The sequence below is a fragment of the Dreissena polymorpha genome, chromosome 7, assembly GCF_020536995.1.
Source record: "Dreissena polymorpha isolate Duluth1 chromosome 7, UMN_Dpol_1.0, whole genome shotgun sequence".
Taxonomy (NCBI): Eukaryota; Metazoa; Mollusca; class Bivalvia; order Myida; family Dreissenidae; genus Dreissena; species Dreissena polymorpha.
Window position 1 is genome coordinate 82021683 of NC_068361.1, and position 6910 is coordinate 82028592.

Genomic DNA, 6910 nt, shown 5'->3' on the forward strand with positions numbered 1-6910 from the left:
GCCTGCTTTAAACATATTTTTATTGTTATGCTCAAATGTGCAATACATAAACAAATGAGATGAACTATGCTTTCTTACTAGTACAAGCAGAAAATACTATATACTGATACAAGATTTGATACAATATGAAACGCATCCTCTAAACTTTCGCCATCTGGACAAACATAAATAAAATATCATAGAGAATTATGCCTCTTAATCTATTATAATTTTCTAGTGTATACACTTTTTTCTAATAATCGTACGAATAAAGCAAACATTATAGCACATACCTAATTCGCAATTCAAACCATGATCTGTGAATACGCCATTTACGCACTCAATGTTAGCTGGGGATACGCCGTTATAATAATAGACCGAATAATCGAAATCAGTATTTGAACACGTTACATGAATTTTCGTACCATGGGCCACCTACAAAATTAAGAATCAGCAGTTAACTTAGCAATACTATTTTTATCGCATAATATAATATGACATTTTTATTGCAATAAATGATATATGACCCTTTGGTCCCAACTTTTACGTACCTCTAGCTATGAAATTACACAAACGCTGATTAAATGCGTCTGTATAAACACGTCCGTGCGATATTGTTTAGAAGGAAATTACTATTGAAGTACCTTTTTTAATCGCCAGCCACAATAAAGTCCGGTATTGGTTAGTACATTACAATATGACATATCTTTTTTCCCAATGATTATAGGAAATATAAGCGCACAGAATTCCGCTTTGTATTACTATAATTCCAAGCCCGCGAATAAGAGTATTATTACACTTATCCTGTGCATTCAAAAAAGTTAAGATCGACTTTTTTGTAGGCTTAAAAATAATAATTCATTCAGTGTTTGAATTAAGCATTCTTATAATAATACACATTTTAATTTGTTTCATAAATATGTTCAGTTCTAGAAAATACATCGACAACACGTTGTCAACTTTATTTAAAGTGCTTATTTGCACACGTATCGGTATTATACCCACACATTAGTTATAGGCACTAAGTCAAGTTGGCGTTCCATAAAACATGAACATTTGCGGAATTTTTATGGCGGTAAATATTCCCGCTGCATATAATTAACATGAAAAATCTAGATCAAAGCTCATGCTAGACAGCTAAAACGAAACAAATATGGGTCATGTTTGATTGGGTTTGATTGGGTTTGGACACATAAATCAACCCCCAGATGACCCCATCTATGGTTTTGTATATTCCTCAACACGATGTTTAAGCGATTAGAAAGAATAAATATGATTGTAAAAAATGTATGGTGCAATTAACCCGATCTTTATAACTAATCCAATACCAGATTCAAGACGTGTTACAGGTAACGAGTGAGTTATGAAATAAATATCAGACAGTTCTCCACGTTTATGTATGGTACATATACTAGTATTATCTTGGGAAGGCTTCATGCAATCGCAAACTACGAAGTCACAGATTGCTCATTTAGTGATAAGAAATATGTCACAAATAAATTAAGATGAAATGCATATATATTAACATGCGTGAACATACTATATAAGTCTGCCTGCTTTAAAAAGTTAATATATAGCATTATGATTCCGGCATATTCATTCAGAAAATAAAATAACTTGCCGTTTCTCCCTCAGACAACTTGTTCGACATGTGCCAGTAGTCCACATTTTGTCCAGCCTCTAAAGTACAGCTTCCTGTTTCTGAACGCAAAGCAAAGTGAGAGCTAACTTGTTTTATACACGTATATTGCTTGTAATGTACAAATGACATTAATTAAGAAATAATCGAATTTTAGAAACATAAGTAGAAGAGTACTTATTGCTACTGTCATCTGGTATAATGTGATTTAGGAAAAACGTAAATCACTATTTAAACAGGATTAATCAATATTATATATTATTTACTATTTTTGAAAGTTTTCATTAGAACTGGTTCATGTATCCTTGAAGTCGATGTTTTTTAGTTGTCACAACGTGTGCATATTGTTCCAATACTTAATATAAATGCTAATGTAAGGAATTATTATTCAACAAAACCCCTCTTCTGATTACTTGAGATTAACTAGAATTGTATTGATTTCATAAGTTATATTGTATTTATTTCCTTTTATTTCCACATATTTCGTGTTTTTAGGAAAACTCAGAAAATCAATGCCCATTTTTATTTATATAAAATCAGACAAAGCCTGAATATTTTGTTATGATCTCTAATAACACATGTCTATGTATATTACGAATTCACACTGTTTTCCGCTCGTGTGTTCCGGACATTTGCATTCATGATCCCGGATGCATTGACCATCCAACTTGCAATAATCTGCTGGACATATGACTGCCGAAAAGTTATACAATCGCATGGCATGCGAATCTTTATCAATTTTACTTATGTATAGCACGTACCTATATTATTTTAGTTTATATTGCTAGTATTTTGTGTCATTATTGGCCTTACGGACTGGTGCGCGCTATGTTTTTGTAGGAATACACAAGGGCCATACAAAACGCAGACTTTAAAACGTAAATGTCGTAAATAATTATGATGATGATGATGACCACCCAGCAGCCATTTTTAGTCAAACTTTTTTAAAACAACTAATAAAAAGTGGCATTTTAACGCTTTAAGGTTTTGTAATATTTTTGTTTTAGTTAGAAAAGCAAAAGTTCGTGCATGCTCTAGTAATACGTTTTCTTATTAGTGAACCCCTCCACACCTTTGAAAAACAAAATGGCCTGCATAATACATCAATTATCGTTGGTTAGTATATTTAGTTTTACCCTTATATCTGCTGTACAAGATAAGCTATTTCAGGATAATCTTGTGAAAAGTTAATTTTCTTTTACAAATTCATATACAGTGTTATGCTCTAGTTGTTTTAATAATAATACAGTTAATAGGAAAACTAAATACTGACAGAACAACCCAATCACTATTACTACTGTGATAGTAACAGCAACAAAAATACTATTAATAAATATAATTGAACAAAGAAGATGGAAAATGATCCTACCTTCATCCAAATAACGTTTGAATTTCGATTCCGTAAATTTCTCAAATACTATTAATATCACACATATGCGAATTAGAATACCCATTTTAATGAAAAAACATTCATACAAATGTATTACATTTATATAAAAAAAATCAGTCATATAACTAAAGAATGACACTGCTATCTAACCGAGCATCAAAAGGATTATAAGGTCATAAATCCAAACTAGCAGTAGGTTTTTCTCAAAGATGAATCAATATACATTCCCCGAAAAGTATTCGTGTAGTCATGTTCTTTCAATATCCACTAGGTTCCCACCAATCATCGCGCGGTTATTGATAGAATAAAGAGAAACACTTTTATAACTCGTTCGGTGAACAATTATCCCAACTTAAACGGTTTAATAGGTTGTGACACGTAATGAGGTCAGACTACGAATTGTTGGAAAAACTAGTTTGACACTTTTCTTCTTATGGTGTAGGATATTGATTTTCCACGAAAACAAATTTATATTTTGCAAATCGAAAAACAAAATGATTTTGCGCGCGTAGCAATGCCAGTCAATATTTGCTGTTACAGATTAAGGATTAAATCAATAAATATACGTGTCTTTGTATGGGTTATCATCTTAAAATGATTTCACAGAAAAGGAAATATTCATGAGTTAGCATTCAATAAAATGCAATACCAGTTTTTTTTTTGTGAATATAACAACAGTACACGGAGTAAAATCCTAGTCTCTTTACGTTTTATTTTGTCTTGTTCATGCAAGCGCAATGTAAAAAAAATGCTTCAATTTTATATTCAAGTTTGACTGCCATGTAACTACCTTTTATGAAATATGAACGACAAAGGAAAATAGCCAACAAGAAAAGAAGCACACTCACACTTAAGGATATGTTTTTCTCTGTGCCTTCGTCGCACTACTGTTTGACTGAAGAAATTGCTCAATGCTTAAGGATCGCGGTGAATGTTAAGGCGAGACCAAACTATGTCTAAGTATTTCATGTTTAATGTCAAAGTAATTTTAAATACATCATTATTGAACTTCAACCATAAAATACCCTGATTTCTGATGCTGTTATGTAGTGCTTTCCAATGATGTTTGAAAAAAAACGCATTTTAGTTAACTAAATTTTCCAATAGTTAGAGCAAATTATATTACCAAAGTTTTGAGTGTCGTTTTTAACAACTGATGTTATATAACAGCGAATGAAACAAAACATAAACAGTAAATCTTAAAATATGGCGTGCTTTATTTAATTTTAATCATTCTTTTGGAGCCAAATCGGTATGAGTCTCCTGCTTTTTCAATCAAACAGATTTAAATAAAATTTCAAATGCAAACAAAATCTATAATACTAATAAGACATCAATTTTATATTTGAATATAATAATAACAATCAGTATCACACAGTTCAAGAAAATAGCATTACATTTTACACTTCGTATTAAGACTGACACTTGAATTTCTTTTTGCCACCAAATACATGTATTCTGCTTTAAATGACCCCATTGAAATGATTATCAACCAGACATGAAGTGACGAAAACCAAAGATTTGTATGCTCTCCTACAAAGTATCAATTGTGTGGCCTTTGAACAAAATGAACATTAGAATAGTTCCGGTTGTGTTGCTACGTCGTTGTATTTTCGTTGAAGTTATGATATTTGTGAGAAAACAGTAATACTGAACATTAACCATGCTCTAAAATATCCATTATATGCATCTTTTGACGATTAAAATACCTGAAAATTATAAATCGTTGCAACGCGAAACGATTGAATAATGGGGGGAGTTCTGTTGTTGTCGTTATATTTTGTGACACTACGAGGATAGCTTATAATAAGTATAAAGTACATCATTTATGATATAAGCACGGATGGCCAAGTGTTCTTAGCGTTAGACTTTTACTCCAGGGGTCAGTGGTTCGAGTCCATTAGTGGGTCACTTTTTTCTTTCTTTAATTTTAATCTTGTTTTTTTAGCTTTCTAGATTCAATGTTTACATTTATTTATATAAAGCATCTAATGACAAAGTTCAATATATGCCATAATCGGTGAACACATATAATTGTATATGTGTGAATACATAAGAAATGCTGCTCTGTTCACCTTGATAACATATATGAACTATTAAGCGTAATAGTACGCACATTATACGTTGAATAAACGTGTGCTACATTATTTATAAAGTTCTTAGTTAGGAAGCCACTTATGCGTTAACTTAGATATGCAAAATAATATGTGATGATGATGATGATGATGATGATGATGATGATGATGATGATGATGATGATGATGATGATGATGACGACGACGACGACGACGACGACGACGACGACGACGACGCTGCTGCTGCTGATGATGATGCTGATGATGATGCTGCTGAGGATGATGATGATGATGATGCTGCTGATGATGCTGCTGCTGCTGATGATGATGATGATTATGATGATGATGATGATGTTGATGATGATGATGATGATGATGATGATGATGAGGATGATGATGATGATGATGATGATGATGATGATGATGATGATGATGATGATGATGATGATGATGATGATGATGATGATGATGATGATGATGGTGATGATGATGATGATGACGATGATGATTAACGATTTACTATTCAATAAGTTGATTGGTAAGTTCTGAATATAATGTTATCATTTTGTTCCAAATGTATACATATATAGCCTTAACCTTGTTCACATGCATGCTGTCTTCATGTGGAGTACAATATGTTAATATAAAGTACAGTTGGTTTAAAATGTTCATGAACACGTGGTGCGAATTTCTCCTATAGATAACATTAAGTTGTAACTAACGCAATTGTTCCCACTATGGCGTCTAAATTTGAGCTATTGAGAATGAGCGCTTAAAGCAAGCTAAAAGATACTGACCCAGAATCAAAATAACACAGCTCAAGTGATAAGCGAATGACGTTATCAAGTGCCGATTCTCAAAACACTAGCTTTAGTTTCAAGAAAAACGGTGACAGGTACTTAAAGCTATTGATAAAATTGCTACACCACTAAATGTTCAGATGTGTTTTGAGATGTACTCTTAAGTAAGCCGTGAGTGTATTTTTCAATATGAATTGCAGTTTCCCTTTTTTGCTTCAAAAAATTTCATCGAATGCAAAAACATATCATACAAAACATAGCACAACAATCCATGCTCCAGGATGGGAACACGTAGTAAACATCTTTTAAGCCAGCAATTTTAGACTTTTGAAACTATCTTATGTCTGTTATAACCATGAACCTTTATGAGCTTTAAGCTTGCATCAATTCAAAGTTTATCAACTATATGTTCCTAAAATAATGGAAACAATAACGATTTAAAGCTTATTGATTATTTCAATTAACCAATCATTGACGGTTCCATATCAGAATAATGATTATATTTTAATTTAACAATGAAGTATGCGAACGTCAGTTTGTTAAGACAAATTAAGTATTGAGTGTGATAATTTGTCAGACAATCACAAGACATGAAATTAATAAACTTAGTTGTCAGAAGAATTGTATTATAGAATAAGCTGGATGATTAATCTAGTAAACCTTTCAAGAGTCGATATATCGGGGAGTCACATCGCCGTGTGCGCTTTAATTGTGATATGTGATCTACATTTTGTATTCAATTGAATTACTGTATTCAGCAAAATCGTGCTTAATTAGCGATACAGCAATGCTTTTTTTTAAACGTTCTGTTCTTACAGCGCTGTTTATTTGAATGTTTATTAGCACTGATCCAGTTAAGTTTTCACCATTAATAACTTAAACGCGATTTGACAGTTTGGAAACATAACAAAAACAATACGTGGTATAGATTCAAATAGCAGCTTCATACAAATCCTGACTACGACAAATCTTAAAACTATTGGTTTAAAAGTGTATAGCGTTGTCGAAAATATGTAATTTTAGTTTT